A 24199-nucleotide genomic window follows, 5' to 3' on the forward strand; every position below is an offset into this window, starting at 1 on the left:
AGAGAAAAATGGCTTATAGTTCAGTTATCAGCTGTTTTCTCCCCTTCTCATTTTCTAAACTAGTTTTCTCTCAGAAATTTGTGATAAATTTGTCTTTTTAAAACCAAGACTGTCTGCATGCTCAATAGTGTTGAGCATATCGAAGTATCTGAAGTGGGCTTCGATCCAATTTTCCAGAAAAATTTGATTAATCATGAAGCCGAATTTCCTTGTGCAAATTTTTTTTTTCCAGAAATGGTAAAAAAAAACATTCTCACCGAATCCATTTGATCGCGGAGAGGCCGTCGTGGCCATCTTGATAAAAAGAAAACCTGCCAAATCTCACGCACTGATGTCTGACATCACATCATCACGCTGGCTGGGGGTCACCGCACCTGCCCAACGTGTTGACGTCAATACATGAGCATGCTGGAGATTTGGCGCATTTTCTTCAGTCAAGATGGCCGTGATGGCCTCTCCCTGATCAAATAGATGAGGTAAGTTGAACGCGGCATCTGAGGGGTTCAATGGGGGGGGGGAGGGGGTAAGCATCACTAATGCTCACCGAAGTATCAGATGACATGATCCCATATAAGTCTATGGAGAGAGGATGGGAGGAGGAAGGAGGCAGTGCAGAGAGAAACTAGCCTAGAGATATAATTCAGCAGATTCAGCAACTAATAGCAGGTTTTATATCTCACCCCAAGTGCTTTATTCATATCTATACTGCTCCATACTTTTCTGTGATATCCTATATGGTGCTTCTGAGTGATTTTGAATGAGTGTGGGAGAAGTACCAGAATCCCATGTCTCTATATGTGTTCCATGGGAAGACACAAATAGTAGCTAGTCTCTACCGACCATCTTGGGGACAACACAGAATTAGATGTGCAGCATTACAAAGGTGAAAACTGCTAGAAAATGCTAGATACAACAAGTCCTATAATGTCCAGTTCTATCACTATCACTCATGTATACACACATGGCAGCTTACTCTGAAAAGTCATCTGAAACAACAGGTACTCTTTAAGAACCTTAACTCAGATGTTCAAAAAGGCACCCACACATATTATCCAACATTAATAATATAATTTGTCATTATATGGCAGCATAACCTCAGTATTGACCACAATACACATATTTACAGTGTATACTCGTTCTGGTAGACAGGATTAGCGGACGCAGTATAGAGGCAACAACAAGTTCTTTGGATCAAACAGTTCAGTGTTTTATTCACAATTTAGGCAAGTGACAAAACAAGCAGTCATAATCAAACAAAAAGTCACCTTGCAATGTTGGTGGTAATTCCCACTATGGAGCAATTCTGCCTCAAAGAGTCCTTGCTGATAGCAGCACCAACCTGTTTTCACGCCAAACAGGTAGCAAGCCTTCATCCAGACACAAGGCTCCCAGATCCCAACACAGAGACCTGGCTTCTGGGCCCAGCTGCCTATTTAAGGACAGCCAGGTGCTGCCAAAACCCGGACCGGCATTTAAAATCCGGTCCGGTATTTGACCTCACCTGGCTGGAAATCAGCCCAGCAGCACATGCTGGGAGGAAAATACCTGTTTTCCCAGACCAAACATCTTACTGTGTCACAATACATTGATATTTGAGTGCATTATCCCATAATTTCTAGTGACTGCACATTTACAGTGGACTACATCAGTGTGGATCATCTACAAAGTCTATCGCATTTTGCCCAAGGTATATGACTCCCCCAACATGAAAATGGCGATATGCTGTCATAGGCAGTCTGTGACATTTCCCATCAATGTCCTATATCCAGTGCATGTGCATATAGGGTGTTTTATCTACCTTGGTGCAGTATCTGTAATGGTGATTATCAGCGAATGTCGCCTAGAATGTTGCCTGTGTAGGAGATTATGCTCGGAAACCATTGAATGCAAAACTAAAAAAAGACTTTAAAAAATGTATAAAAATATGTCATTTACCATTGCTCAGCAATTGCATTTCATGACAAATTTTGTCTAATGTAAAAACTATAACAATAGAACAGTAATCTACAGTATTTTGAGCCATGTTTGTCCCATTCCTGCGTGCCCACACCATGGTTAATATCATAGCAAATATGAAAATACCATAGATGTATGCCAAATTCCTTTAGGAAGTGAGAAGCAGAAATTTCCCATAACAGAGAAGAATACTGCATTACTGAAAATATAAAAATATGTATGTTACACACGTATATGGAAAGTAAAAATTATTTTCATAAGAGAAGAGCATATACAGATGGTGCCTAACAGTTTGTGAACCCTTCAGAATTGTCTATATTTCTGCACACTTTTGACCTAAAACTACATCAGATTTTTACACAGGTCCTAAAAATACATAAAGATAACCAAATAAAATAAGTGGCCCAAAAATATTAGACTTGTTGATTTATTTATTGAGGAAATGTATCCAATATCACGTCTTTAGGATTAGAAGATAATTTGAAGGTGAAATCATGAGTCACGAGTTTTCAATCAATGGTATGACAATCAGGTGCTTTATTTAAAGAACAGGGATCTATCAAAGTCTGATCTTCACAACACATGCTTGTGGAAGTATAAAATGGCACGAACGATGGTGATTTCTGAGGAGCTCAGATGAAGAGTTGTTGATGCTCATTAGTCTGGAAGAGGCTACAAAACCATCCCTAAAGAGTTTGGACTCTTGTCGCAACCTCGTGTCGCAACCTCCAAGATGCCCGGTACGTTGCAGACTCCGGACTGTGTGATGCGCGGACCTCGGCGTCCCACGTGATCCTACGATGCAGTCTCCAGACTATGCGATGCGCAAACCTTGGTGTCCCACGTGATCCGGCCAATAAGTGCTATCATGTGATGTTACACGTGATGCTGAGAAAGTCAGGTGGTGACGTTTCAGTGATTCTATAGGATCTTTCAAGGGCTCAGTCCTTTTAATAAGAATCCGCAATACAATAGATAATGTCTTCGGATATCTTGTATAAAGTTTAAAGTTTTAGGTGGATAGTTCTCTATTCCGAAACAGCCAGACGCGTTTCGAGGTAACGACATCTTCCTCAGTGGCTTCCGACCATGCAGCACTGCCCCATATTTTTGACTAATTTGTTTGATTTGTTTTTCTTTATCTACTTTTAGGACTTGTGTGAAAATCTGATGACATTTTAAATCGTATTTATGCAGAAATATAGAAAATTCTGAAAGGTTCACAAACTATTCATGTTTTTACAATGTTGGCATCGAAACATTAGTGTTGAGCACGAATATTCGAATCGCGAAATTTTAATCGAGAATATTCCCACTTCGAGAATTTGCAAATATTTATAATATAGTGCTATATATTCGTATTCGCGAATAGTGTTAAATATTCTAATTGCGAATTTATCGCGAATATATTACATTACCGATTTTCACAATCAAGTACACAATGACTGGAGATCTCGAATTTGCTAATTTGTGGCGAATATTCAGCCAAAAATTTGCGAAATATCGCGAATTCGTATATTGCCTATGCTGCTCATCACTACTAAACATATATTTTATAATAATACGTTTATTTTACAAGCTTTATAGATTAAAAAGCTTTCCAAATTTATAAGGCTTGTCTAATGAATACAACACCTTTCCAGATAAGTTTATGCTTACTCGCCAGCATTTGTGTTGGTAAATTCGGACCTACCCCTGTGCATGCCCTAAAACCCACCCAAAACACCCACTTATGGGGAGTGTTCACGTAAGCCCTGCCCATTTCCAGGTCAGGACAAGCCAGGATTTTCTCTGAAAATTGAGGATAATCATGGCAAATTCAGGACTATGAGTTACTATGTGTCTGGTGGGCTTGCTCCTAGCTAGCGATAACAGCTCACCACTTGGGATTTGCAAAGCTACCTGTGGAGATCAGCTGGTTGTGGGACTACCGTAGCTTCAGTTTAAATAGGGGTTGTCTTAAGGGCCTAAAATCATAGCCACTACGCATTGCTGGTGGTGCCGGAAGTCGGACCCCCCACTAATCAGATAATGATGACCTTTCCTGAGGTAATCAATATTGAACTCCTGGAAAACCCCTTTAACAAGCTAATAATTGACTTTATTTCCATGTGACATTCCAGCTATGCTAACATCACACGATGACTGGCTTTTTTTCTTCTAATCTCTTTTTATTTTATTTTTGTCGATTTTTAATTCTATTTTATATTCAACATTATGGGGCGGCCATATTTTTTGGCTGCTGTTGACAGCATTTAAAGATACGTTTTACAGCAGCCATTTGGACCATAGACAGCATAGGCATGAGATGTTTACTACATCTATTAGGTACTTTGTTGGACTTAATCTGTGACCTGTGCAGGTCGAAGAGCAGATACACAGTGATCATTACCTACTGTAAATGATGGATCCTGTGCCATCATTACATAACTGTTATCATCCAGTGTAGTCCTGTTTGTGATGATAATGAGATGACTGTTAAAAAAAAATATCTTAACAGAACAGAATGACAATTTTTATTGTGGATTTTCACAGCAGATTTCACACTTTGCAATGAAATTTGTGACAGAATCGGCATGTAAAAATATGTGGATTTTCAAGTCCCATGTGGACATAGCCTGGAAAATGTCAAAATGAATAAAAGCACATCAAATGAATCTTACGAGGCACACAAATCATTGGTCTCACCCTGGCTTTCAACCTTTTGGCTTCCTCAAGGTCATAGCCCCTAAGGCTACATGCACACGACCGTTCCGTTTTTTGGGGTCCGCAAAAAACAGAAGCCGCCCGTGTGCCTTCCGCAATTTGCGGAACGGAACTGGCGGCCCATTGTAGAAATGCCTATTCTGATCCGCAAAACTGACAAGAAAAGGACATGCTATATATTTTTTTTTTGAGGGACCATGGAACGGAGCAAAGGATGCGGACAGCACACGGAGTGCTGTCCGCATCTTTTGCGGCCCCATTGAAGTGAATAGGTCTGCACCCGAGCCTCAAAGACTGCGGCTCGGATGCGGACCCGAACTACGGTCGTGTGCATGAGGCCTAAGAATAAGACTCTAATAATCTAAGATTTCCTATTTCAAGCCCCCGTAGGCAAACTAGAACCGATTAATCTCAGCAGAGGGGTAGCCAAGGTTTCCCTTACATCAGGCAAAGATTCAGTTTGCTGGTCTAGCCTTGTATCTGACCAAGTATGAGTGGGTTGTGATGCCCCCTTGGCACCTAGTATCAGGGCAGGTGTCCCAGAAACAGCCTATCAGGAGGAAATCCTTTTAAACATGAGGAGACTCCATACAGAGTCCATACATGCTCTTGGTTGGATTGAAACTGAGGGCCCCAGTGTTGCAAGGCGACATTCCATGACAAAGTACTTTCGCAGCATGCAGTATACTACAACAATTAAAGTATTTCAACTATGTCCAACTTGCCCGTTTTAATGAAATCTCCCAAAATCTGAAACCATATTAACAGAGTTTAACCTACTCTGCTCTGGTCAATGACCCATTTGAGCAAACAGAATGGTTTGTCTGGAATGTGAGACTTGAGATCTGCTGAATATTCACCAAATGGTACTCCTACAGAGATCCTATATGTTTATCACACACATCATTTTTTTTACCTTTGAAGTACTTATATACGGTACGTTTTTTTTCCATATTTTTACCAGCATTTTTTGGTAGCATTTTTTTAAATTATTTGAACCATTTCATACATGCCTTTTACCAGGAATATAGAAAAGCCTATGGAAAAAATCACAAAAAGCATGCTGTGTTTTAAAAGAAACATTACTCTCCCCAAAAAATGGCTCAAAGCAAAACGTTTTTTGTGTCATGTATTATACTATATTTCATTAAAGACTTTAAAGTAACATCTGGCCTCAGCGTCTACACCTAAAAAAAAAGTCATTAAAAAGCTGTAAAATCTGCATGTGAATGTAGCCAGAGTGTTAAAGAGCATCTGTTAGTAAGATGAACCCTATTCAATTAGGCATCATGCCTGGTAGGGTTGATCCTGCTGTGTAAAATCTCCTATTTATGTTCCTTTGTTGCGCCGTTCCTGAGAAAAATAACTTTTTAATAATATTTAAATTAGGACTAAGGTGCGACCTGAACCCCTTGGAGCACCAGAGCTTCTCCGCTCTCCCCTTAGTGCCACAGCCTCCGTACCCCCTAAACTATCTGCGCATGCGCAGTGCTTCTGCCTATGCTTCCCCAGCAGTGCAGATAACTACTGTGCATGCGCTGGTGATGTCATCCTTCACCAGAAAGAAGAGACACTCAGCTTTGTTCTGGTGGAGGATGACATCATTGGTGCATCTGTTTTTTTTTTTGCACATCTTATGCCATTGTATATTTGCCTATAGTGTACGTGTGATGGATTCCAAATGTTGATGCTGTTTTTGCTGCTTTTGTGGTGCAGAGAGCAGATACTAAAGGAAAGAAAATTTGCCACTTCTGTGTTTGGCTTGAAATGAATCTTACAAGGCACACAAATCATCTGGCTTTCAACCTCTTGGCTTCTTCAAGGCCATACCCCCTGAGACTAGGACTCATAATTTAAGATTTCCTATTTCAAGCACCCGTAGGAGACAGCGAATATCTTCAATGATCTGGAAGTTTGGCAGAGTACTACTAACAGCTGGTTGTCTTGACAACTGTTTCGACAATTTTGATGAACGTATAATGTTCGTGTCTCAGCTCATTGAGTTCTGAGTGTAAAATGCATTTCTAAGGCCTCATGCACACGACCGTTGTTCCGTGTCCGTTGTTCCATTTTCCGTGATTTTCTGTGGATGGGTCCGTGGAAAACTCGGAAAAAGCACCGTTGTTCATCCGCGTCTGTGATCCGTGTTTCCAGTCCGTCAAAAAAATATGACCTGTCCGATTTTTTTGACGGACAAAAATGGGTCCGTCAAGTCAATGGGTCCGTGAAAAAACAGAGGCACACAAGATTGTCATCCGCGTCCGTGATCCGTGTCCGTTTTTTTTCCTATCATTTTCAAGGCAAACTTGACTTAGATTTTTTTTTTCGCTTTTCTTGTCTGGTGATCCTTCAAAAATCAAGGAAGACACACGGGAAAAAAACCGGACACGGATCACGGAACAACGGAACCCTATTTTGCGGACCATGAAAAAATACTGTCGTGTGCATGAGGCCTAAGACTGGAAAATATAGTAAAACGTCCACACTTCTTGTTAGAGCTCAGTTTGCTTTATTGAAGGGGTTATCCTCTCCACAGGATAGGTCATCAATATCTGTAGCTCGGAGAACCTCTTTAATACAGAAGAGTATATTGCAGCTCCAGGCACCAATGCAAGATCTGAAACAGGGACCCCAAAAATGAGGCATCATTTAGAGTATTTGGGTCCAGTCACTTTGAAGACAGAAAAGCTAGAATGGTCAGAAAGTGATACCATCAAAGCGGATGAGATTTGAACAGTTTGTCAGTTTTTTGCTATCAAAAGGACAATAATTCATTATGGCTTTTCCCTATTAACACCAACGGGGATATGAAAATCCACAATATATTCTTGTGTATACTCATCTTCCTAGTCTTCTGCTGCTCCTGTGGCAAGGCATCATTGGTAGAGATGGCCTTGTGGTTCGCCTGGCGGTCGTTTCGCGGCGAACTTTGCTTGTTCGCGATTCGCCGAACATATGGTGATATTCGCACACGCCATTTTTTTTGCATAGCGCCGAACTTTGACCCATGACACATCCATCAGGTGGTAGAGGACAGCCAATTGAGATGTTTCAGCACATGGACATACCCCCCTACCCTATAACTAAACCCGATTCTGTTTTTTGCCAGTGTAGGGAGAGGTTGCTGTGTGGAGCAGGGACAGGCTGTTAGTGACACGAAATGCTAGCTAATAGGGCCACAAAAGTCCTTTTAAGGACTGGTATGTGTGCTATCGATAGGTGTGACATACAGAGGGGTGTGATATACTTATAATATACTTTCTAACATAGAAAGTATATTATAGTGCATTTCTATTGTGCAGCAGTTGTGTGCGGTTCTGCTACGATACTGCAGCTAGATAGAGGGACGAACACTATTAGAATAACTAATTGCAACTGGTGTAATATATACCTGTTGCCCCCCCCAAAAAAAAAACTGATAGAGGGGTGTGATATACCTATAATATACCTTTTAATATAGAAAGTATATTATAGTGCATTTGTATTGCGCAGCAGTTGTGTGCCGTTCTGCTGAGATACCGCAGCTATATAGAGGGACAAACGCTATTCGAATAACTAATTGCAACTGGTATGATATACCTGTTGCCCCCCAAAAATCTGATAGAGTGGTGTGATATACCTATAATATACTTTCTAACATAGAAAGTATAATATAGTGCATTTGTTTTGTGCAGCAGTTGTGTGCGGTTCTGCTGAGATACCGCAGCTATTTAGAGGGACAAACGCTATTTGAATAACTAATTGCAACTGGTGTGATATACCTGTTGCCCCCCCAAAAAAACTGATTAAGGGGTGCGATATACCTGCTTCCACAAAATACTGATTGTGGGGTGCGATATACCTGCTTCTACAAAATATTGATTGAAGGGTGTGATACACCGGCTTCCACCAAATATAGATTGAGGCCTGCGATACACCGGCTTCCACCAAATATTGATTAAGGGGTTTGATATACCGGCTTCCAGCAAATACTCATTATTGGGTTCTATATACCTGTTTCCACAAAATACTGATACAAGGTATTGATATACCGGCTTCCACCAAATATTGATTGAGGGGTTTGATTTACCTGCTTCCAGCAAATACTCATTATTTGGTTGTATATACCTGTTTCGACAAAATACTGATAGAGGGGATTGATATACCGGCTTCCACCAAATATTGATTGAGGCCTGCGATACACCGGCTTCCACCAAATATTGATTAAGGGGTTTGATTTACTGGCTTCCAGCAAATACTCATTATTGGGTTCAATACACCTTTTTCCACAAAATACTGATGGAGGGTATTGCTATACCAGCTTCCCACAAATATTGATTAAGGGGTTTGATTTACTGGTTTCCAGCAAATACTCATTATTGGGTTCTATATACCTGTTTCCACAAAATACTGATAGAGAGTATTGATATACCGTCTTCCACCAAATATTGATTGAGGCCTGCGATACACCAGCTTCCACCAAATATTGATTAAGGGGTTTGATTTACCAGTTTCCAGCAAATACTCATTATTGGGTTCTATATACCTCTTTCCACAAAATACTGATAGAGGGTATTGATATACCAGCTTCCACCAAATATTGATTGAGGCCTGCGATACACCAGCTTCCACAAAATATTGATTATGGGGTTTGATTTGCCACCTTCTAGCAAATACTCATTATTGGGTTCTATATACCTCTTTCCACAAAATACTGAGAGGGGATTGATATACCTGCTTCCAAAAATACTGCTCTTCTATAGGGACTTTGTCACAGGGTCATTTTGACAGAAGAGGCAGGCTGGAGCCTAAGTGGGAAGTTGGAGAAGGTGCGTGCGATTACGACAAAGGATGCACCAGAGTTGGTTGAGTGGCTCATTGAGCCTTCCACTTCTACACGCTCCTCATCCTCTGTATCAGCACTCTTCTTCACTCTCTGCTGCGTGCATCCCCAAAGACACCACCACTAGTGATGAGCAGCAGGGGCAATATTAAAATTTACCATATTTCGCGAATATTTTGCAGAATATTCGTCATATATTCATGAATTCGAGATTATATTCTTGATTGCGAAAATCGGCAATGTATTATTCGCGTAATGCACGTGAAATACCGGCGTGGGGTAGGCAACTATTTTATTGGTTGCTAGTTATGTTGCTAAGCTGTGACAAAGCCTTCTCATTGACCCACAAGCTAGAAGGGAGGGATGATCACCTGATATGTACTGTGTTAAAAACAAACAAACAAAAAACGAATATTTGTCATTACGAATATATAGCACTATATTCTAAATCTTCGCGAATTCTTGAAGTGCCGATATTTGCGAAAAAATTTTGCTTTTCGAATATTTGCGCTCAACACTAACCACCACCACCATAGCCCCTCCACTCGAGTCAGAGGAATTATTTTTCCATCCATTCCCAGACCTTACCGATGAGCAGCCATTCTTGGCATCGGATGAGGTAGAGGAGGTAGCAACGGCCACCACCCAGCGGTCTGACGACAGTACCCAGATTAGCCCAAGGAGGGTGGTCCCCGCTATTGCTGCCTACTCCGAGATCTCTAATGTCAGTGGTGGAGAAGGTGACGATGATGACGTGTCAGTGGACGTCACGTGGGTGCCCACAAAAGAGGAAGAGGAGGGGAGTTCAGAGGGAGAGACGGAGCAGCAGAGAAGGAGGAGAAGCAGGCAGAACTCGCAGTGCACAGGAGGCAAAAAGCAGACTGCAAATGTATCTGGAGCGAGCCTTCCACCTTGCACGGTCCCATCTGGCGCTCCCAGGGCACCGGAACATGGCTCCGCAGTGTGGGCTTTTTTTTAACTTGACAGCTGCTGACAATAGTGTTGCCATCTGCAGCCTGTGCTGTCAACGCATAAGTCGCGATAAACCCAACACTCACCTAGGGACGACCGCCTTAAGAAGGCACTTGCCCTCCCATTACTGAGCCCAGTGGGAGCAACACCGTCAGAACCGACAAAGCCACACTCCCGGCGCTCCACCTCCTGCCTCTTCTCCTCTCTCCTTCCATTTGTCCTCCACTCCACCTTCCACCGTGCCGTGGTCGCGTTCATCTGGCAAAAGGCAGGCGTCCGTTGCCCAAATGTTCGAACATAAAAGTTGATGACGGTGGATGACCCTCTTGCCCAACATCTGACTGCCGGCTTGTCAGAACTGCTAGCCTACCAGCTACTATCATATAAACTTGTGGACTTGGAGGCCTTTTGAAAATTTGTGGCCATTGGCACACCGCAATGGAAGGTCCCCGGAAGGAAATATTTCTCCCAGACGGGCATCCCAGAGCTATATGGCCATGTTCAGTGGCAAGTGAATGTATCTCTGGCATACAGTGTTCGTGCCAAGATACATCTGACCACAGACAGGTGGTCTAGCAAACACGGGCAGGGAAGGTACATAACTTTTACTGCCCACTGAGTGAACCTTCTGACAGCTGTCTAGCATCCAACCCGTGGAACCCGTGTGGATTTGGTGTTACCGCCACGGATTACATGCAGGCCTGCCTCTTCTTCTCCTCCTCCTACTCCATCCTCCGTCTCCTCCTCAGCTGACTCCTCCTTTTCCACTGCTACCGCCTCTTCCGCTGTACCCCCCCAGCTCCCCAGAATCTATTTGGCGTGCCAGGTGAGACGTTGCCATGCTGTGCTGCGGCTGTTGTGACTGGAAGCCAAGAACCACACCGGTCCTGCACTCCTTTCAGCTCTGTGGTCACAGGCCAATCAGTGGCTAACCCCGCTCAATTTGACAGTTGGTAAAGTGGTGTGCGACAACGGTGCCAATCTGCTGAGCGCGCTGAAACAGGGCAAAATGACACACGTGCCGTGCATGGAACACATCCTGAACTTAGTCCTGCAGCGATTTGTTGCCAAATACCCCAGGATCCAGGACGTCTTGCGGCAGGCCAAGAAAATCTCTGGCCATTTTAGAAGATCTTACACGGCCATGGCTGGCCTTGCTGACGTTCAGCGGCGACACCACTTGCCCGTCAGACATCTGATTTGTGACTGCCTGACGCGCTGGAACTCCACCATGTGTATGCTTGATAGGCTTCTCCAGCAGAAACGTGCCGTTAACGACTACCTGTACGAACCCTGCGGCACAACAGGTTCTGGGGAGCTTGTTTTATTTTTCACCGCGCCAGTGGCTGCTCATGCGCGACGCATGCAGACTTCTGCGGCCATTTGATGAGATCACCAAACTGGTCAGTCTCAGCCAGGGCGCCATCAGTGACATTGTACCTTACGGCTTCTTTCTGGAGCGTGCATTGCATTGTGTCATTGATCAAGCCGTCGAGGAGCAGGAGCAGGAAGATGAGGAAGTCGCAATGCTGAATGAATTCCCAGGGGGGGCTACTCCATCTGAGACAAGTCAGCAGGAGTCTGAAGAGGAGTAAAAAGAGGATGGTGCCTGGGGGGAGGAGGAGGAGCAAGAAGAGAAGGCTTTAAACTTTTCTGGGATCCCTGGTGTTGTCCGTGGATGGGGGGAGGCGACCGAGGACGACATTCTTCTGGGCGATGAGCAGGAGCCAGGCCGCTCCACTGCTTCCAATTTAGTGAAAATGGGGGCCTTAATGCTCCAGTGTTTTTAAAGAGGGACCCCCGTATAAAAAAACATAAAGGGCAAGGACCAGTACTGGGTGGCAATGTACTTAGACCCCTGGTACAAACACAAAATGGCGGATATGTTACTAGCATCCCAGAGGGCTGTCAGAATGCAGCTTTTCCTGGCGTTGCTTCGAGAGATGCTGCATTCTGCTGTTGCGGGTGCTGGCAGAGGAATTTCCACCCAACAGAGAAACTGTTGTGGGTACCAATCCTACAGTGCATGCAAGAAGAGGGCGGTTTGAAGGTGTGTTGGTCACTTCGGATATGAGATCATTCTTGCAGCCAACGCATTGACAGCTGCCCTCCGGATCCAGCCTCAGGGAACGCATAGACCGACAGGTGTCTGACTACATCGGGTTAACGACCAATGTGGATGCTCTGATAAGCAAGGAACCCCTTGACTACTGGGTGTGCAGGTTTCGACCTGTGGCCAGAGCTGGTACAATTTGCCATGGAACTCTTGGCTTGCCCCTCATTGAGTGTCCTGTCCGAAAGGATGTTCAGGGCAGCAGGGGGGATCGTGAGCAATAAGCACACTCGCCTAGCTCACAACAGTGTGGACTACCTCATATTTCTAAAAATGAATGAGGCATTGATCTCAGAGGTATTCAACACCTGTGACGACCACATTTAATTGAATTTCCTCATGCCAGCCCACACATATCCGCCACCACCCAGAACAAATAATGGTCCCTGTATTATGTAAATACAACGGCATAAAAGGCCTTTTCTGTCCGGTGAATGCCAAATGTTTGGGGCCACGGAGGAATTCAACACCTGAGTTTACCACGTGTTATCGAATTTCAACTATTATCATTTCTGGCTTTTTCAAGAGGGGGGATTTCGTTAGCCATGATTTTATATTTTTAGTTATTTTAAACATATGTATTTGACATCTATTTGTACTGGCCTGCAGTAAAATTGATATCCAATGACCGTCTAATATACCTCCAGCCACATAATCACTTGTTCTTTTCTGTACGGTGAATGCATAATTTTTGGGGCCTGTAATCTAACTGGCCAACAGTAAAATTGTTATACGGTGACCGCCTAATGTACCTCCAGCTACATAATCACTTGATGTTTTCTGTCCGGTGAATTTATAATTTTTGGGGCCTGTAGTACACTGGCCTGCAGTAAAATTGATATCCAATGACCGTCTAATATACCTCCAGCCACCAATCACTTGATGTTTTCTGTCCGGTGAATGCCTAATGTTTGGGGCCTGTGCTCCACTGGCCTTCAGTAAAATTGATATCCAATGACCGTCTAATATACCTCCAGCCACATAATCACTTCATGGTTTCTGTCCGGTGAAGGAATAATTTTTGGGGCCTGTAGTCCACTGGCCTGCAGTAAAATTGATATCCATCGACCATCTAATATACCTCCAATAATCACTTGATCTTTTCTGTATGGTGAATGCATAATTTTTGGGGCCTGTAATCTAACTGGCCAACAGTAAAATTGTTATCCGGATACCGCCTAATGTACCTCCAGCCACATTATCAATTGTTATTTTCTGTACAGTGAATGAATAATTTTTGGGGCCTGTAGTCCACTGGCCTGCAGTAAAATTGATATCCATCGACCGTCTAATATACCTTCAGCCACATAATCACTTGACCTTTCTGTATTCTGTATTGTGAATTAATAATTTTTGGGGCCTGTACTCCCATGGTCTAAAATAAAAAAATTCTAGTCTCTAGCAGGGCACATTTTCGACAGTTTCTCTTCAAGACACATAAAAATGGCCCCTGATTAAAATACTTTTTTTTTTTTGTGGGAATATTTGCCATTGATCCCCCTCTGTTATGTCACTGTCCATGTTGTGGGACAATTTGTGCACTTCTAGTAAGTATTTGGTGGCTGCAGACCAGGAGACCAGGGAAGCTTTGGCATGGGAGCTGGACAAGGTAAGTACACTTTTTTTTTTTTCCAGATCAGATTTTTGCCAAAATTATTTACAGTATCTGGATTAGAATGTCTGTGGAATTATCTACAGCAAATTCGATCTGCCTAAACTTAGCCTTAGGGCTCATGCACACAAATGCGGTTTGGATCCGCATCCGAGTCCTATTTTTTTGCATCTTGGATGTGGACCCATTCACTTAAATGGGGCCGCAAAAGATGCAGACAGCACTCCATGTGTCTTCTGCATCCGTTGCTCCGTTCCGTGGGGCCACAAAAAAAATTGAACATTTCCCATTCTTGTCTGTTTTGCAGACAAGAATAGGCATTTCTATTATGGGCGGGCCGGTTTAGTGTTTTTGACCTACACCTGGTTTTGGCAAAATAAAGAGCAAGATATAATGGGTACACGTCCCTATAGTATAACAAACAAATATTAATGATAAGGACGTTTAAAATGGAGCAAAATAACAAAATATTTTATTAGTGCTACTAATGGAAAGGGGTGAAACCTATATGGTATTGATAAGACTAAACCGTCTATCCAGCTTAATGTATTCTCATATATTAGTAGTGACACTACCTAAAATGATATATAGGAGGCCTATTGAAATAACATGCAGGGATAGACGGACTAATATAGCTAAAACCCAGCACTAATGATCGGATATGGTAATCCGAACAGGCAAGGTGCTGCCTACACGATTGGTATGCGCTGGTAGGTTAAATGCTAAAATGTGGTATATCTTTTGGGAAATATATCATATTGCAATATCCCAAGCCAGTAAAGAAAATAACACACGCAGCAAACTAAACAGTGACAAGCATGTCACTGAGCAATAGCGACTAGTGAGAGGAGCGGCTGTGCACTATGCCGACTCACAAACACTAACCACAATGTAGGTGAGTAAACCACACAGACCGATACTGGTGTTGGTGCATGTACGCTCCAACAACCAGCAGGTCTGTTCACACTGAGCTACGGCTCTACGCGTTTCTGTGCAGCTGGTTCATGCACTTCATCAGGAGCCACGTAGCTACTACACCTAGACTGCCTGCAGCCGATATCATAAACTTGAAAATCGGCTTGCTACATAGGATTTTTTATTTTTTATTAGATAACACCGAATCCTAGTGTGGAAGACGGTGTGCTGCTTGTTGCATACATAGTCTCGGCTCTGTAATGGCCGCGTAGCGGCCAGGCAGACGCCGTGATTTAAAGGGCAAACACCACGCCCCCATGAACACACCTCCTGCCGGCAGCCAATCCACCAGATGAAACATTCATACTGGGCTGGTCCACTGACGGCAATGGAGGAATAGGGATGTGTTACGGAGGTCAGCGCACAAGCGCTGTATCATAACAAAGTATCAGGGAAACATCAGCGGCCTATTAGATGACAGGCAGCAATCCTCAAAAGAGCAAAATCGGAGAAACTGTAAGTAAGCAAATAGCATCAAAACTACAATGGTCCCAAAGAAAGTGACATTACTAAAATGTATAATGCATAGACAATGTACGTACAGACAAAATATATAAATGCGGACCTGATAAAGTAACAATATATGCAAATGAGTAGCTATACATGCATATAGAGCAATAAAATCTTATCACTCTTTGGTCATAGCAAGAACATGACCTCATATCTCACAAGTATAAGTCATCTAGTACACAACACATGTGAAGAGAAAAAATCTACATATGATGTAATCAAATAAAAGGGACATAGGAAATGGCGTCATTGAGACCATTAGGCTTGATGGTCCCCAGCCTAAAAATCCATTGTGCCTCCTTTTGTAGGAGAATGCGATCAAGATCACCTCCTCGTGGTGTCCTCTTCACAATGTCAATGCCCTGAAATTTAATGACGGAAGCATTACCACTGCGGCATATCATAAACTTGAAAATCGGCTTGCTACATAGGATTTTTTATTTTTTATTAGATAACACCGAATCCTAGTGTGGAAGACGGTGTGCTGCTTGTTGCATACATAGTCTCGGCTCTGTAATGGCCGCGTAGCGGCCAGGCAGACGCCGTGATTTAAAGGGCAAACACCACGCCCCCATGAACACACCTCCTGCCGGCAGCCAATCCACCAGATGAAACATTCATACTGGGCTGGTCCACTGACGGCAATGGAGGAATAGGGATGTGTTACGAAGGGCAGCGCACAACCGCTGTATCATAACAAAGTATCAGGGAAACATCAGTTTAAATGTGGAGGCCCTCTACAGCTCCATTCCTCATCATTTGGGCTGTAGAGCGGTCCTTTCATTCTTACAACAGAGGGGTGAGCATCTGCTAGGCCACAATGCTTTCATTATGGAGCTTCTTGAGTTTATCCTGACACACAACGTGTTCTTATTCGACGGCAAGATTTTCCACCAGCTCAGTGGAGTCGCAATGGGTAGTCCTTGTGCCCCTACTTTTGCGAATCTCTTCCTGGGCTGGTGGGAAAGAGAATTGGTCTTCTCCGATGACATGGAGCATTTTATTGGAGCTGTCCCCCTTTTGATCAGATACATTGATGATGTGCTGATCCTCTGGGGGGCTAGTACCACTTTGTTCCACGAATTTGTGGCAGCTTTGAACAACAACGAGTTGGGTCTATTTTTTACCTCTGAAATTAATGAGAGTCAGATTTCTTTCTTGGATTTAACCATTGCACTTAACATCTCTGGTGATATTGTAACCAGTATGTACAGAAAAACCACTGCTACAAATAGTCTTCTCAGATGGGAAAGTGGTCATCCAAAAGCTCTCAAACGAGGCATTCCTAAGGGACAATATTTAAAGCCCGGAGGAATTGTTCCCAATTATCGGATTTTAGAAAAGCTGCTGATGACCTTCAAGATAGATTTCTATCTCGAGGTTATCCATCCCAATTACTCAAACAAGCCTACCAACATTCTTTGAGTCTGAACAGAGATTCGCTACTGTCTCCCAAATTAAATTCACAAGGGATGGATAGTATGCGGATCATTGGTACATTTGACAGTGCACATGATCAAGTACGTCATGTACTATCAGAATATTGGGATATTCTCAGATCGGATACGGATATTGGTCATCTTATCCCGGATAAACCAGCGATTACCTTCTGTCGTAGCCAGAACTTGCGCGACATTTTAGTTCACAGTATGTACCAGAGTCCTAAACAACATACCTGGTTACATAATTCTGTTTCAGGAACTTTTCCGTGTGGCTCCTGCAAGTTCTGTGGCTATATCAATAGGAACAAATCTTTCACCGGCTATTCATCTGACAGAACATTTTTTATTAGACCGTTTGTGAACTGCAAATCGACTGGCGTGGTCTATTTAATGACATGTATATGCAGCCTGAAATACGTCGGTAAAACGATACGCAAGCTAAGACGGCGCATAGGGGAACATGTATCTGATATTAACAAATGCCAAGATACACTGATCGCCCGCCATGTGGTTGAATGCCGCAGTGGTAATGCTTCCGTCATTAAATTTCAGGGCATTGACATTGTGAAGAGGACACCACGAGGAGGTGATCTTGATCGCATTCTCCTACAAAAGGAGGCACAATGGATTTTTAGGCTGGGGACCATCAAGCCTAATGGTCTCAATGACGCCATTTCCTATGTCCCTTTTATTTGATTACATCATATGTAGATTTTTTCTCTTCACATGTGTTGTGTACTAGATGACTTATACTTGTGAGATATGAGGTCATGTTCTTGCTATGACCAAAGAGTGATAAGATTTTATTGCTCTATATGCATGTATAGCTACTCATTTGCATATATTGTTACTTTATCAGGTCCGCATTTATATATTTTGTCTGTACGTACATTGTCTATGCATTATACATTTTAGTAATGTCACTTTCTTTGGGACCATTGTAGTTTTGATGCTATTTGCTTACTTACAGTTTCTCCGATTTTGCTCTTTTGAGGATTGCTGCCTGTCATCTAATAGGCCGCTGATGTTTCCCTGATACTTTGTTATGATACAGCGCTTGTGCGCTGACCTCCGTAACACATCCCTATTCCTCCATTGCCGTCAGTGGACCAGCCCAGTATGAATGTTTCATCTGGTGGATTGGCTGCCGGCAGGAGGTGTGTTCATGGGGGCGTGGTGTTTGCCCTTTAAATCACGGCGTCTGCCTGGCCGCTACGCGGCCATTACAGAGCCGAGACTATGTATGCAACAAGCAGCACACCGTCTTCCACACTAGGATTCGGTGTTATCTAATAAAAAATAAAAAATCCTATGTAGCAAGCCGATTTTCAAGTTTATGATATCGGCTGCAGGCAGTCTAGGTGTAGTAGCTACGTGGCTCCTGATGAAGTGCATGAACCAGCTGCACAGAAACGCGTAGAGCCGTAGCTCAGTGTGAACAGACCTGCTGGTTGTTGGAGCGTACATGCACCAACACCAGTATCGGTCTGTGTGGTTTACTCACCTACATTGTGGTTAGTGTTTGTGAGTCGGCATAGTGCACAGCCGCTCCTCTCACTAGTCGCTATTGCTCAGTGACATGCTTGTCACTGTTTAGTTTGCTGCGTGTGTTATTTTCTTTACTGGCTTGGGATATTGCAATATGATATATTTCCCAAAAGATATACCACATTTTAGCATTTAACCTACCAGCGCATACCAATCGTGTAGGCAGCACCTTGCCTGTTCGGATTACCATATCCGATCATTAGTGCTGGGTTTTAGCTATATTAGTCCGTCTATCCCTGCATGTTATTTTAATAGGCCTCCTATATATCATTTTGGGTAGTGTCACTACTAATATATGAGAATACATTAAGCTGGATAGACGGTTTAGTCTTATCAATACCATATAGGTTTCATGGTAACGAATAGCATTTTTTCCTAAAATGGCTGCTGCATGTGTGAGGACATGGAGAAAGGAAATCTGGGAAGGTGGGATCACCCATAATGCCATGCATTCAGCCAATCAGCAGCCATTCTGGATTCTGCCATTTACCAGCGTAGGGAGAGACGTCAGCAGGCTCTAGGGACAGTGATAGGAAAGACTTGATTGTGGTAAAAAAAACCGATTTATAAGTGCAGGGAAAGGATAGGGAGGAATCATTCCACAGCATTTATGTATAACAGGGTTCAGTCGGGGAGGTTACAGCCTGGGTAATAGGAACAATCCTATTACACCTTGCTGCACTGACTGGGGATCCAAATTGCCATTATACAGCTCTGTCATTCCAGAAAACCGTTCTTGTTATTGGGGGCAATTGCTGTTTGATACAGCCATTAACAGGGTTTATTACAAGGAAATATTTCTACAGTACGTATTATTTGCCCTTGTGCGGTGCAGTTATATGTTGTAAAGACCTTTTTGCCATGTATTAGTGGCAAAAGGAAAATATATTTGCCCTTGTGCGGTGCAGTGATATGTTCTACAGCCCTGTTTGCAGTGTGTTAGCGGCAAAATAAAAATATATTCACCGTTCAGCGTTGCACTTATCTGTTGAAAATCCTTTTGTGTAGTGTAAAAGTAGAAAAAAATTAGGGCCTAATTGCTGTTCAGCGGTGCATTGATATACTATAAAGCCCTGTTAGCTGTGTATTAGTGGCAAAATAAACATATATTCGCCGTTCTGCGTTGCAGTTATCTGTTGAAAAGCCTTTTGTGTTGTTTAAAAGTAGAAAATAATTAGGGCCTAATTGCCGTTCTGCAGTGCAGTGATATAGTCTAAAGCCCTGTTTGCTGTGTATTAGTGGCAAAATAAAAAATATTTGATCTAACATTTGGTTATTTGATCTAACAGTATGTCAGACAGAAAATGGGGAGTGGCAGAGGCCTAAATGTTTCTGGCGCAGGCACAGGTCGCAGCAGAGTAAGGGGGCGTGGCAGCAGGTGTCGCAGCGAGAGGCCTGAGCTCCCGGTGTCATCTAGCAGTCGTGTTTTGACCAGCAACCCAGCGGTTCTTGAATGGTTGACTCGGTCATCCACTTGGTCCCAATTGACATCAGATACCCCCTGCACACACATGTAGAACAGAAGGTGGGTCAGTCCTTGAGCCTGTCGGTGTCTGCCAAGGTGCACGGCAGTACCGATGTGTGGAGCTGTAACTACGGTCAAGGACAATACATGTCCTTTTCGGCCCACTGGGTGAATGTGGTTCCTGCACAGCCACAGCAGCAACTTGGCCAGGTCACGCCACTTCAGCTTCCAAGTTGCCATGCCGTTGGTCCAGCGACAATGTCCGCCTCTGCCTCCTCATCCTCCACCGTGTCCTCAGCCTCCCCTGCAGGGACAATTCACAGTGCCTCTCCAGCATACCACATGTGCAGGGCACGGCGGTGTCATGCTGTTCTGCACCTCATTTGCCTGGGCGAACGGAGTCACACAGGGGAGGAACTGCACCATGTCCTTCAGCAAGAAATCGAATCCTGACTTTCTCCATGACAACTCAAAATTGGAACCATGGTGACCGATAATGGGAAGAACATTGTGTCGACGCTGCGTCAAGGAGGGCTGAGCCATGCGCCCCCGCATGGCAAATGTTTTCAATCTGATTGTCAAGTGTTTCCTAAAGTCTTCCACCCATCTGCAAGACATCCTAAAAATGGCCAGGAAACTTTGCACACCCTCCTTGAGCTGCAGCGCAAGAACGGCATCCCCCAACATAGGCTGATATGCGACGTTTCCACCCGTTGGAATTCCACCCTCCATATGTTGGACCGACTGTACGAACAGAGAGAGGCCATAATGATTTCCTGATGATCCAAGCGGACAGGAGTACTCCCCTGTGTAACTTCGATGTCAGCCAGTGGCAGCTCATGCGTGACACCTGCCATTTGCTCAGGCCCTTTGAGGTGGCCACGTTACTTGTCAGTCGTCAGGACTACGGGATGAACAACGTCATTCCACTGCTTCATGTCCTGGAACAGATGCTCATAAATCTGGCTGGTCAGGGGACTGGAGACGTTGCGCCTAGATCTAACGGCCACATGAGCCCTATGGGGGCTAAACTGGAGGAGGAGGACATTGGACAAGCAATGTCTAGCGAAATGGTTGGTTTTCCTACACAGGTGACAGGAGACTGAGGAGAGGAGGAGCAGGCAGAGGAGCTACAGGGCGATGAGGAAGACTACTGTTAACCTGATGAAGGGGACATTTTGGGCCCCGAAACGCGTTGTTCTACACTTTTTAAGCTATTAAAGAAGATTCACCTTTAAGAGACGGATTGGATCCTTTGTGTTTGCGCCTGATCAGAAACCTATTTCTCTACAAGCATCCTTTGGGGGATTGGGCCTCCGATCCCAAAGATACCTCTTCTGCGGCTGCATTCACGGATCGGGAAAGTCTCTCTTTCACTTACATACCTACAATAGAGTTGTGTCTATCATTACACAACCTAAAAAGGTGAGCACCTTTACTTGTTTAACAATTAAGTTTGTATTGAACCTACTACCCTATTGTGCGCCCCCCATACCCCTTTTTTTGTCTCTATGTTCCCCTCCTGATCGAGGGGTACTCTAGACTCGTCCGTGGTTACCAAGATGAGGAAGACGAGGCAGAGAACCCAGACACACCGTGGCAGTATGCAGTGGAGATGGAGGCAGGAGTCCCTCCGAGTCACTTGTGCAAATGGCCCGCTGCATGCTCACTTGCTTGGGTAGTGACAGCTGAATTGTCACCATTCAGCAGAGGAATGACTTCTGGCTCTCCACCTCCAGAATGGGGGCCTTTTTTAGAGACATCCTATGTAGTCAGTTGGCCACTGCCTATCTGCGCCCTCGTCCATCCTCTCTCACATCTGACCGGGGGGGTCCTCTGTGCTCACGTTCCACTGCCATGGCTTCTGGGGAGGGGTGGGGTGGCAGTAGCAGTACTAGTTCCCTCAGCAGCAGCCTGAGTCTAGAGTCGCTGATGAGCAGCTTTCTTCACCCACATAGTGAAGAAACTACTCACCAGCAGCTAGACGTAGAGCAAAACCTGAACCAGCAGGTGGTGGCATACTTGGAGTGCACCCTTCCAGCCATCATTGAAGATCCGCTGGACTACTGGGCAGCCAAACTGTATTTGTGGCCGCAACTGTCCGAGTTTTTCCTGGAAAAGCTGTCCTGCCCGCCCAGTAATGTGGCAGCAGAGCGGGTATTTAGTGCGGCGGGGGCCATAGTTACCCCGAGAAGAACTCGCCTGTCCACCCATTATGTGGAGAGACTGACTTTTGTCAAGATGAACTAGGCGTGGATCAGCCAGGATTTCCTCCCACCAATTCCTGATGCATCAGACTAGATCATCCATGGTGCCACACCAACACTTTGACAAAAGAGACTGGTTTCTTCTGGCTACCTGCCACAGCTACTATTCTGATGCTGCCACCCGCCTGATGCCACAATCTGATGCCAAGTGCTCCTTCTTTCACCCACCATCTTCAGCGGGTACTGGTATTGCCACCCACCTCCACACTATGTCACTTTGCCACTCTGTGGCCTCCTGATGCTGCTGCCACCTCCACACTCTGTCATTGTGCCACTCTGTGGCCTCCCAATGCTGCTTCCACCTCCAGACTCTGTCATTGGCCACTCTGTGGTCTCCTCATGCTGCTTCCAACTCACCACTATGTCATAGGGCCACTCTGTGGACTTCTCATGTTGTTCCCACACTCTCCACTTCATGACTGGGCCACTATTTAACCCTTTTGGTTTGGCTGACATAATTTATTTGACCCTTCTTCTTATCTGTCAGAAGGAAGGTAAAATGAGACACACAATTGATCCTCTCTGTGTAGCAGCTGTAAGGCCTGTATGATCCCATCAGAATTGGCTTATGATTTGGTAGCCAAAAGCAGAAGTGGGTACAAAACACAGAAGACTTGCAAATATTCCGTTCACGTGTCATCTCTCTTTTGGATCAACTCCTGTTTTTTTTGGCATTAGAAATACTAATGGATTACTGACCAAATGCGGACCGTGTGAACGCAGATGCTCCACAGACAGGATCCCTTTTTTGTGGGTTATTGTTCTGACGGATCATAGGATGGGCAAAATAATCAGTGACGTCAACACAAACTTACTGCTGACACCCTCTCCACCCTGTCGGAGGCTCTACTTGTATAAGCGTTTACTAGAACAGGTTCTGTAGACATCTATGTGGAATCAGCTGACCACGGTGTAAAAAGAGTGTGCTTCTTCTTGGTGCTAACATCAACCTGTAAGGCTGACTTCATAATTGAGTTATTTGGTCAGTTTTGGCCCCGTGACTGCCCTAATAAGTGAAGTGTGCAGTGATTCTAAGAGTGACACCTGTCATCTGCATGTCATACTGACTCACAGTATTATTTCACTACCACAGCAGACTCCCTATGCGAGTTACTGAAAGGCACAGTGTTTTCCACCACTATAAAGGCTCTCTGCAGCCAGGAAATAGCCGTTTTTAAACTAAATTTGCCGCGAATATATTCGGATCGAATCAAATTTTTCCAAAATAATTCGGCAAACCAGTGAATCAAAATTTTTAATAAAAATTCACTCATCTCTACTCCATACAAACAATCTAATTTTCTTAAACGTTGGTCTTAATAAATTACCCCCATAGTGTTTTGCATTTAGGCTAAAAATTTAAACTTTGGTCTTATCTGACCAGAGTACCTTCTAACACATGTTTTCTGTGTCCCTTAATGGCTTGTGGCAAACTGCAAATGGGACTTCTTATGGCTTGCTTTTAAATATGGCTTTCTTCTTGCCACTCTTCTATAAAGGGCAGATTTGTTGAGTAGATGAATATTAGTTGTCCTGTGGACAGATACTCCCACCTGATCAGTGGATCTCTGCAGCTCCTCCAGAGTGACCATGGGCCTCTTGGCTGCTTCTCTAATTAGTGAACTCCTTGCCTGGGCTGTCAGTTTAGGTGAATGATGGCTTTGGTAGGTTTGCCTGTGCAATACTCCTTCCATTTTCGGGTGACGGATTGAACAGTGCTCAGTGAGATGTTCAGAGCTTGGGATATTTGTTTTATAACCTAACCCTGCTTTACACTTCTCCACAACTTTATCCCTGACCTGTCTGGGGTG

General features: G+C 44.0%; 1 protein-coding gene and 1 long non-coding RNA gene across 2 annotated transcripts in view; one reads left to right on the top strand and one right to left on the bottom strand.

Annotated features, from left to right (window-relative positions):
- The window catches only part of SLC6A2 (solute carrier family 6 member 2), a 185840-nt gene that overhangs the window by 14369 nt on the left and 147272 nt on the right, over positions 1-24199 (top strand). The window lies entirely within an intron of this gene.
- On the bottom strand, positions 2515-22649 carry LOC120980181. The gene is made up of 3 exons (XR_005774482.1): positions 22640-22649; positions 14824-14829; positions 2515-2658 (listed from the first exon to the last, which is right to left on the bottom strand). It is a non-coding gene; the product is annotated as an uncharacterized LOC120980181 (long non-coding RNA).

The sequence above is a fragment of the Bufo bufo genome, chromosome 10 (assembly GCF_905171765.1).
Source record: "Bufo bufo chromosome 10, aBufBuf1.1, whole genome shotgun sequence".
Taxonomy (NCBI): Eukaryota; Metazoa; Chordata; class Amphibia; order Anura; family Bufonidae; genus Bufo; species Bufo bufo.